Source organism: Triticum dicoccoides, chromosome 4B, assembly GCF_002162155.2.
Source record: "Triticum dicoccoides isolate Atlit2015 ecotype Zavitan chromosome 4B, WEW_v2.0, whole genome shotgun sequence".
Classification (NCBI taxonomy): domain Eukaryota; kingdom Viridiplantae; phylum Streptophyta; class Magnoliopsida; order Poales; family Poaceae; genus Triticum; species Triticum dicoccoides.
In genome coordinates this window covers 345173965-345184486 of record NC_041387.1, presented here as the reverse complement: position 1 = coordinate 345184486, position 10522 = coordinate 345173965, and positions in this window count along the sequence as shown.

The following is a 10522-nucleotide window of genomic DNA, read 5'->3' as shown; positions in this document are numbered from 1 at the left end:
CCAGTGCTCCAGTTCGCTCGCTCGCAAGCAGCAACACCTCGCCCGAGCACAGCCGAGGTCCGGCCGCCACCGAGGTCGATGCCATGCCCAAGTCCGGCCACCTCGCGCCCTCCCCCTGCCACCATTCGATGCGCACGAGCCCCAACTCCTTGTAGATGGGCTCGGCCATCGATTTGATTGCCGGAGCCACCGCCCCGATCATCGTCGCCGCGTCTGTGTGCTCGCCGGCGTTGAACTCCGGTGAGATGACGAGGCCCGTCATTAGCAGCTAGCAGCCCTACTAATTAACCACCAGAGTCAATGACAGTGGGCCCCACCGAGCTAATTATTTGTTTAGTTAGGGTTTAATTAGCCACATACTTAGCAACATGATACGTCTCCGTCGTATCTATAGTTTTTGATTGTTCCATGCCAATATTATTCAACTTCTATATACGTTTGGCAACTTTTTATACTATTTTTTGGGACTAACATATTGATCCAGTGCCCAGTGCCAGTTCCTATCTGTTGTATGTTTTTTGTTTTGCAGAAACCCAATATCAAACGGAGTCCAAATGGGATAAAAACGGACGGAGAATTATTCTGGAATATTTGTGATTTTTAGGAAGTAAAATCAACGCGAGACAGTGCCCGAGGGGGCCAGGAGATAGGGGGCGCGCCCCAGGGAGGCAGGCGCGCCCTGGACTCTCCTGGACCCCCTGTAAGGCGGTTGATGCTCTTCTTTTGCAGCAAGAAGGCTAATTTTATTACAAAGATCTGGGTGAAAGATTCACCCCAATCAGAGTTACGGATCTCCGGATATAAAAGAAACGGTGAAGGGGCAGAATCTGAGAATGCAGAAACAGCGAGATAGATCCAATCTCGGAGGGGCTCTGGCCCCTCCCACGCCATGGGAGCCAAGGAATAGAGGGGAAACCCTTCTCCCATCTAGGGAGGAGGTCAAGGAAGAATAAGAAGAAGGGGGGCTCCCTCCCCCTTGCTTCCGGTGGCGTCGGAACGCCGCCGGGGGCCACCATCATCATCGCGATCTTCACCAATACCTCCGCCATCTTCACCAACATCTCCATCACTTTCCCCCATCTTTATTCAGCGGTCCACTCTCTCACAACCCGTTGTACCCTCTACTTGAACATGGTGCTTTATGCTTCATATTATTTTCCAATGATGTGTTGCCATCCTATGATGTCTGAGTAGATTTTCGTTGTCCTATCGGTGATTGATGAATTGCTATGATTGGTTTGAGTTGCATGTTTTATTATTGGTGTTCTCCTATAGTGCTCTCCGTGTCGCGCAAGCATGAGGGATTCCCGCTGTAGGGTTTGCAATGTGTTTATGATGTGCTTATGGTGGGTGGCGTGAGTGACAGAAGCACAGACCCGAGTAAGTAGGTTGTTTGCGTATGGGATAAAGGGGACTTGATACTTTAATGCTATGGTTGGGTTTTACCTTAATGAATCTTTAGTATTTGCGGATGCTTGCTAGAGTTCGAATCATAAGTACATATGATCCAAGTAGAGAAAGTATGTTAGCAGCCTCTCCCTCAAATAGAATTGCAATAGTGATTACCGGTCTAGTAACGTAGTCCATTGCTTAGGGACAATTTCACAACTCGTACCACCACTTTTCCACACTCGCTATATTTACTTTATTGCATCTTTATCTAAACAGCCCCTAGTTTATGTTTACATGCTCCTTATTATCTTGCAAACCTATCCTATCATACCTACAAAGTACTTCTAGTTTCATACTTGTTCTAGGTAAAGCGAACGTCAAGCGTACGTAGAGTTGTATCGGTGGTCGATAGAACTTGAGGGAATATTTATTCTACCTTTAGCTCCTCGTTGGGTTCGACACTCTTACTTATCAAAAACTGTTGCAATCCCCTACACTTGTGGGTTATCAAGACCTTTTTCTGGCACCATTGCCGGGGAGTCATAGCGTGGGGTGAATAATCTCGTGTGTGCTTGTTTGCTTTATCACTAAGTAATTTTTTATTTGCTGTTCTAAGTTGTTCTCTATCTTTAGTTATGGATATGGAACACGAAATACCAAGAAAATTAGGTGTACTTGCTACTCATGGAGATGGGGTAACTCCTAAAACCCTCGATTCTCATTATATGAAAGATATTATGTACTACTTTGATAATCCTGAGAAAACCCCATTCAACTTTCTAATGGGAGACACATTGGATCAACATGAATACTTTAGGGATTATCGCTTTACACAAAAAAGGGAAACTATTATGGGATCAAATTAATATGTTGCGTTGGTATGCTCGTCAACTATGCTTGAGATATGATATTATTTGTTGCTCTAGGATGAAGGCTCCACACCTTCCCGTTTCATGCAAATTTAATGATAATGAAACCTTAGCTTTTTATGCTAATGGTAGATATGATTACTATGATGTGGAACAAATAGAAGAATTTGTTGCTTTTAAGGCTGCTTATGAAATTGATTGTTTGTTTGGAAAGTATGAAGCTTTAGATGATGATGTTTATAGGCCTGAAAATCTTGCTATACTTAGATATTGCTATGAAAATTATGAATACAATTACAATATTAATGCATTTATTGAGAAAGTCTCCACTGTCCAAGAAGAGACTAATATTTTGCAGGAAGCTATGGAAGAAGAAATTGATGAAACTGTGCACTCATTGGATGAAAAAGATGATGAGGAGAGCGAAGAACAAAAGCAGGAAGAGCGGATTGATCACCCGTGCCCACCTTCTAATGAGAGTAACTCTTCAACTCATACATTGTTTAATTCCTCTTCGTTCTTACCGAAGGATGATTGCTATGATCCCATTAATTCTCTTGAAATATCCCTTTTTGATGATGCTTGCTATGCTTGTGGCCAAGATGAAATTATGAATTATGCTTATGGAGATGAATTGCTATAATTCCTTACGTTAAACATGAAATTGTTTCTATTGCACCCACGTATGATAGTTCTATTATCTTTTTGAATTCTCCCTACTAAACTATATCGGAGAAGTTTGTGCTTATTAAGGATTATATTGATGGGTTGCCTTTTTACCATTGCACATGATGATTTTGATGAATATAATATGCATGTGCTTGCTGCTCCTACTTGCAATTATTATGAGAGAGGAACTATGTCTCCGCCTCTCTATGTTTCCAACATGATAGAATTGCAAGAAACTGCTTATACTATGCTTTGGCCTTTACTTGGTGTGCATGAATTATTCTTTTATGACATGCCGATGCATAGGAATAGAGTTAGACTTGGTTGTTGCTTGATATATGTTACTTTGTGCTCACTACTAAATTACAAATCATTGTTAATTAAAATTGGCTTTGATATACCTTGGGATCCGGGTGAATCCATTACTTGAGCACTATATGCCTAGCTTAATGGCTTTAAAGAAAGGCGCTGCCAGGGAGACAACCCGGAAGTTTTAGAGAGTCATTTATTTTTGTTTAGTTCTTTCATATAGTTTAAAAACAGAAAAAATAAAGAGGGTAACCTAAAAAAATTTCAAAAAAGAAAGTGAAAGTGAGAAAGACAAGCGTTGTTGAAGTGGGAGAGTCCTTGAACTTTGTTCATGCTCACGGAAACTTTGTGAATCTTAATTACAGAAACTTTTTCATCAAAAATAATTATACCCTTGTATAATTCCATTGTATTATATAAAAATAATGTGCCGAGGTTTGCCTTTAGGATGTTTACAATGCTTGTTGGTTTGTACGGTGCAGGACAGAAACTTTGGCTGTAGTGCACGATTTTACATTTTTAACTGGAACGTGAATTGGTTCTGATTCCTTTTTCACTGTCTTGCTATACAACTTGTTTATATTTCCTAATTGTGGTACAATTTTTGGGGTAACATAAGTATGGTGGATGTTCAGATTTCTACAGACTGTGCTGTTTTTGATAGATTCTGTTTTTGATGCATAGTTTTCTTGTTTTATTGAATCTATCAGTTTATATTAGTGGATTAAGCCATGGAAAAGTTATATTACTGTAGACGCAATGCAAAAACAAAATATGAATTGGTTTTCAACAGTACTTAGAGTGGTGATTTGCTTTATTATACTAACGGATCTTACCAAGTTTTCTGTTGAAGTTTAGTGTGGATGAAGTGTCTAAACAAGGAGGTATGGATATGAGGAAAAGGAAGAGAGGCAAGAGCTCAAGCTTGGGGATGCCCGAGGCAACCCAAGTAAATATTCAAGGAGACTCAAGCGTCTAAGCTTGGGGATGCCCCGGAAGGCATCCCCTCTTTCTTCAACAAGTATCAGTATGTTTTCGTATTCGTTTTGTTTGTACGATATGTGCAAGTCTTGGTGCGTCTTTTGCATTTAGTTTTCCTTTTTATTTTATGCACCATGCTGGTATGAGGTAGTCCTTGGTTGATTTATAGAATTCTCATTGCACTTCACTTAAATATTTTGAGTATGACTTTATAGAATGCTTCACGTGCTTCACTTATATCATTAGAAGGTTGGATTGCCTGTTTCTCTTCACATAGAAAACCGACATTTGTAGAATGCTCTTTTACTTCACTTATATCTGTTAGAGCGTGGGCATATATTTTGTAGAAAGAATTAAACTCTCTTGCTTCACTTATATCAATTTAGAGAGATGACAGGAATTGGTCAATCACATGGTTAGTCATAAAATCCTACATAAACTTGTAGATCGTTGAATATGATATGTTTGATTCCTTGCAATAGTTTTGCGATATAAAGGTGGTGGTATTAGAGTCATGCTAGTGGGTGGTTGTGGATTGTAGAGACACTTGTGTTGAGGTTTGCAAGTCCCGTAGCATGCACGTATGGTAACCGTTGTGTGACAAATTTGAAGCATGGGGTGTTTCTTTGATTGTCTTCCTTATGAGTGGCGGTCGGGGACGAGCGATGGTCACTTCCTACCAATCTACCCCCTAGGGGCATGAGTAGTAGTACTTTGCTTCGAGGGGTAATAAACTTTTCCAATAAGTATATGAGTTCTTTATGACTAATGTGAGTCCATGGATTATACACACTTTTACCTTTCCATCATTGCTAGCCTCTTCGGTATCGTGCATTGCCCTTTCTCACCTCGAGAGTTGGTGCAAACTTCGCTGGTGCATCCAAACCCCGTGATATGATACGCTCTATCACACATAAGACTCATTATATCTTCCTCAAAACAGCCACCATACCTGCCTATTATGGCATTTCCATAGCCATTCCGAGATATATTGCCATGCAACTTCCATCATCATCATATACATGACTTGATCATTCATTGTCATATTGCTTTGCATGATCGTAAGATAGCTAGCATGATGTTTTCATGGCTTGTCCGTTTTTTGATACCATTGCTATGCTAGATCATTGCACATACTGGTACACCGCCAGAAGCATCCATATAGAGTCATATCTTTGTTCTAGTATCAAGTTGTAATGTTGAGTTGTAAGTAAATAAAAGTGTGATTATCATCATTATAAAGCATTGCCCCATGAAAAAAATGAAAAAAAGAAAAAAGGAAAGGCCAAAGAGGCCTAAATAAAAAAGGGGGCCAAAGAAGCCCACCCAAAAAATAAAAAAATAAAAAAAAGAAAAAGAAAAGGGGCAATGTTACTATCCTTTTTCCACACTTGCGCTTCAGAGTAGCACCATGTTCTTCATATAGAGAGTCTTCTATGTTATCACTTTCATAAACTAGTGGTAATTTTCATTATAGAACTTGGCTTGTATATTCCAACGATGGGCTTCCTCAAATGCCCTAGGTCTTCATGAGCAAGCAAGTTGGATGCACACCCACTTAGTTTCTTTTGTTGAGCTTTCATACACTTATAGCTCTTAGTGCATCCGTTGCATGGCGCTCCCCACTCCTCGCATTGACATCAATTGATGGGCATCTCCATAGCCCGTTGATTAGCCGCGTCGATGTGAGACTTTCTCCTTTTTTGTCTCCTCCACATAACCTCCACCATTATATTCTATTCCACCTATAGTGCTATATCCATGGCTTGCGCTCATGTATTGCGTGAGGGTTGAAAAAGTTGAAGCGCGTTAAAAAGTATGAACCAATTGCTCGGCTTGTCATCGGGGTTGTGCATGATGGGGGCATTTTGTGTGACAAAAATGAAGCATGGCCAAACTATATGATTTTGTAGGGATAAGCTTGCTTTGGCCTTGTTGTTTTGAAAAGACATGATTGCTTTATTGGTACGCTCGAAGTATTATTGTTTTTATGTCAAATGATAGACTATTGCTTTGAATCACTCGTGTCTTAATATTCATGCCATGATTAGACATATGATCAAGATTATGCTAGGTAGCATTCCACATCAAAAATTATCTTTTTTATCATTTACCTACTCGAGGACGAGCAGGAATTAATCTTGGGGATGCTGATACGTCTCCGTCGTATCTATAATTTTTGATTGTTCCATGCCAATAATATTCAACTTTTATATACTTTTGGCAACTTTTTATACCATTTTTTGGGACTAACATATTGATCCAGTGCCCAGTGCCAGTTCCTGTCTGTTGCATGTTTTTTGTTTCACAGAAACCCAATATCAAACGGAGTCCAAATGGGATAAAAACGGACGGAGAATTATTTTGGAATATTAGTGATTTTTGGGAAGTAAAATCAACGCGAGACGGTGCCAGAGGGGCCCAGGAGATAGGGGGCGTGCCCCAGGGAGGCAGGCGCGCCCTGGACTCTCCTGGGCCCCCCGTAAGGCGGTTGACGCTCTTCTTTTGCTGCAAGAAAGCTAATTTTATGAAAAAGGTCTGGGCGAAAGATTCACCCCAATCAGAGTTACGGATCTCTGGATATAAAAGAAGGTGATGGGGCAGAATCTGAAAACGCAGAAACAAAGAGATAGATCCAATCTCAGAGGGGCTCTCGCCCCTCCCATGCCACGTTCGTTGCTGGGTCATATATGCCTATCCCTGTAAGTTAGTGCCACCTTGTATTTACGACTAGTCATGTTGGCCCGGGTTCTTTGTCATATGGATGCTATAGGCACTATCATATACGTGAGCCAAAAGGTGCAAATGGTCCTGGGCCAGGTAAGGTGGCATCAGTGGGAATACCTTGCATGAGGCCGCAAAGTGATATGAGGTGTTACATGCTAGATCGGTGTGACTTAGGATCGGGGTTCTAACAGTGATCGAATGCGCCGAAGTGGCCGCCGTGGCCCTAGGGAAGGAGAGTGTCGTGGCCCCTGCAGCTCCGGTGGTGATGCCGTGTCCCCAGGGCGTGGAAGCCCGTCCTCAGGAGGTGTCGGCGCCTTCGGCGGGGCTGACCCTGCCGGCGCCCATCCTTGCTGCGGCTGCTGAGGTTGCCTTGCCTCCGGAGCCACCGGTCCTTCCTGAGGACGAGGCTTCTTCTGTCTTGGCGCTGAGGACATCTTCTCCCCTGCCTAGCGTGCAGCCGGGCCGTGGCACTCTTGCCACCTCCGGGATCCTGGAGGAGGCAAGGGCGGCGCTGAACCTCCTCCAGGGTGAACTTCGGGGCCGGGACCGTCGCTCGGGGTTGGGGCGCCTGGGGCTGATTTCTGGCTGGCCCCAGGCCAACATGTCTGTCCGTGCAGCCTGGGGATCTATGGAGGAAGACCAAAAGGTGCTCGGGGTGGTTGCCCCAAGCGCGACCTGGCGCGGAAAGAGGCCACGGAAGCTGAGGATCGGTGCCGCGTGGTGGAGGCTGAACTGAAGGCTCATCAGGATCAGTAGGCTGCCCAGGCCAGCCAGCTCCAGGAGCGTGAAGAGAACCTGAAGGCCCAGGAGGCTGCCGTCGCCGATTGAGATGCCGAGATGAAGAAGGTGGCCTTGGAGCAGGCCGCAGAGCGCGACCGCCTGACGAGGCTGAAGGAGGAAGCGGAGGCAGCCCAAGCGGCCCTTGCCAGGGCCAAGGAGGCGTCCGCCATGGAGCGCAACATCCTTGCCTCTCTCAAGGTGATGTTCCACACGACTCAGCGGTTGCTCTTTCGGGACGATCCCTTGAAGAAGGCGATGGCGACAACCACAAGGGAGTGCCTTGCTGCTTTGCTGCCTGAAGTCTTGGAAGTGCTCGAAGATGCTGTCGACATGTTTTCCTCTTTGGTGGAAAGTGAGTCAAGATCGCTTTCTTCCTCAGCCCTTACGTGCGTCTTCAGCCATCTCTATCTCTAGAACGCCGGCTTCGACTTCGACTCCTTCCTTGCTCTGGTGGACGCTTACTCCCGGGACGCTGCCGCTGCCGCCGTGAAGAGCTCCATGGATGCCATGCTGAGCAAGTTTCTGGTTGTCGGTCACCTGACCGGGGCCGAGGCGACGGGCAACGCGTCTGGCGACAAGGCTCCACTGGCGGATGACGGCGGCACCCAGGTTTGAAGAGGTGGCTTGGTGACTCTGCTCTTCCCTGTTTGTCCTGTATCATGTAGCATGCCTCGGGGAGGCGTTTAAAACTGTTTGCTCAGAACAATATGTTTTGTAACAATTAGATTATGGTCCCTCGAGCTTTTCGTTTGCTCTGTTGTTCTGCGTCAGCAGAGCTCGGCCCCGCGCATACCTCAACCGCCGTTGGGTCTTCAGGATCGCTAGAATAAGCCCAAGGGGTGAGGGGCTACGTGATTAGTTAGGCTACTGAGACGCGATGCTCAGGAGTCCACCTTGACGTGCGAACAACTTAGCAAAAGGTGCAAAGGTAAGCCTTGCTGTTATGCGTCGGCAGGGCCTGGCCCCGTGCATGCCTCAGCCGCCATTGGGTTGTCCATATCGCTAGGACGATCCCAAGGAGTGAGGGGCTACGTGACCAGTTAGGCTCCTGAGACGCGATGCTCAGGAGCCCCCTTGACGTACGAATGGCTTGAAAAGGAAGGGTAAAAGCGAGGCCTTGGCGTTCTGCGTCGGCAGGGCCCAGCCCTGCGCATGCCTCAGTTGCCGTTGGGTCGTCCGGCTCACCTGGACGAGCGGTGAGGGGCTATGTGGCTAGTTAGGCTCCTGAGACGTGGTGCTTAGGACTACCCCTTGACGTATGACCCGACCATCATACCTTTTCCTCGCTGAGCTCTCGCTTGGGAGGGGTGCACAAAGACCAGGCCTGTGAGGCCTGGTGAGGTGGGTACACTAGGCGTGACCTATGCGTAGCCCCCGTGCCCAGCCCCCTCGCACTACCCTCCCGAGGGAGAGGAGCGCGGTGAGGCTGGTCACTGAGCCCGGACGCTCCCTGAGGTTAATGCGGCCGCGAGGCCACCCCCAGTTGTTTATCACCAGCACAGAGCATAGTGCTTCCGCTCTTGCACGGGCATAGCCGCTCCTCGGCAGGGTCGATGGCCGTCGCGGAGCATGGTGCTTCCATTGGTGTGTGGGAGGGGGCTCCCTCTGAGGAGAGCCCCCGGGGCATGTACAGCCCCGCCCTGACACGTGGCTTGCATAGCAGGGTTGGAGGATGTGTATATGGGCACCCGTGAGCCAGCGCGGGACTCACGAGGCCCTAACTCAAGGCAGGTTGCACCTGGTCTTGATTTGGGGTGCTTGTATTAGTCCTGTGAGACGGTTAGGCAGCCTGAGCCGAATGAGTCTCCTGAGCTTATTGCATGAGAAGGCCAGACACCAACGACCCCATGAGGTGATGTGAATGGAGAAGACCTACCAGACAGAGCTCAGCCGTTGGGTTTATCGATGCTGCAGGGATGGACCCGAGCACATGCGCCGTGCCCAGTCTTCTCATGCAATGATCCTGAAGAAAAACAACCGGCGCGCGGTTCCTGTGGCCACGGGGGCACCAGGTCGCGCGCCCTTACTCATCCACCCGCTATTAGCTCATGCGAGAACAAGCCACCAAGGGCCATTGGAGGTGATGTACACGGGGACTGGCCCGTGGGCCAGAGCTCAGCCTCTTGGATTTAGCGACGCTGTAGGGATGGACCCGAGCATAGATGACGTGCTAGTCCTTAATCATGAGGCGGGCGTGAGAGGGCTTGCAAGGGCGCGAGACTTTCTTAGCGACGAAGCACCGGTCAGGCAATTGATGACTTAAAGGTAGCTTGCGAAGAAGGGTAAACTAGCTCTGATAGATGCGAAAAGGGATACATGTCATAGGGACGGGCCCATGCGGCCTGGGGATGATGCTTCCCGAGGGGCGCCCCCAGACTGAACAAACAAGAAAGATGTCACCTGGTACCGTTGCTGAAGAGGTGTTGAGGTAGCCAAAAACGTGCACTGCTGGAGTCTTTCCTGTTGGTGATATGCCCTAAAGGCAATCACGTATGATGATATTTCCTACACGGAGAACAATAGGAACATGCTACGGGAGATGGTTCACAATTTGTTACCACTGGACGCGTAGGGCCCTGCAGCGGAAGAAGAGTTGGGGCAGCGCGTCCGCGTGGATCGTCTCCTCCTCGTATGATCTCCCTTGAACAGCCGATTGTTCGATCCCACATACATGTTCGCTAGAGCGGCGCAAGTGCGCCGCCGCTAACAGTATCCGCGGGTGCAGGAGGAACACCGTGCGGTGGACTGCTAGGTCCAATCACACAGTGGGTGGCGAGTGGAGGTGGCTGTTCGCA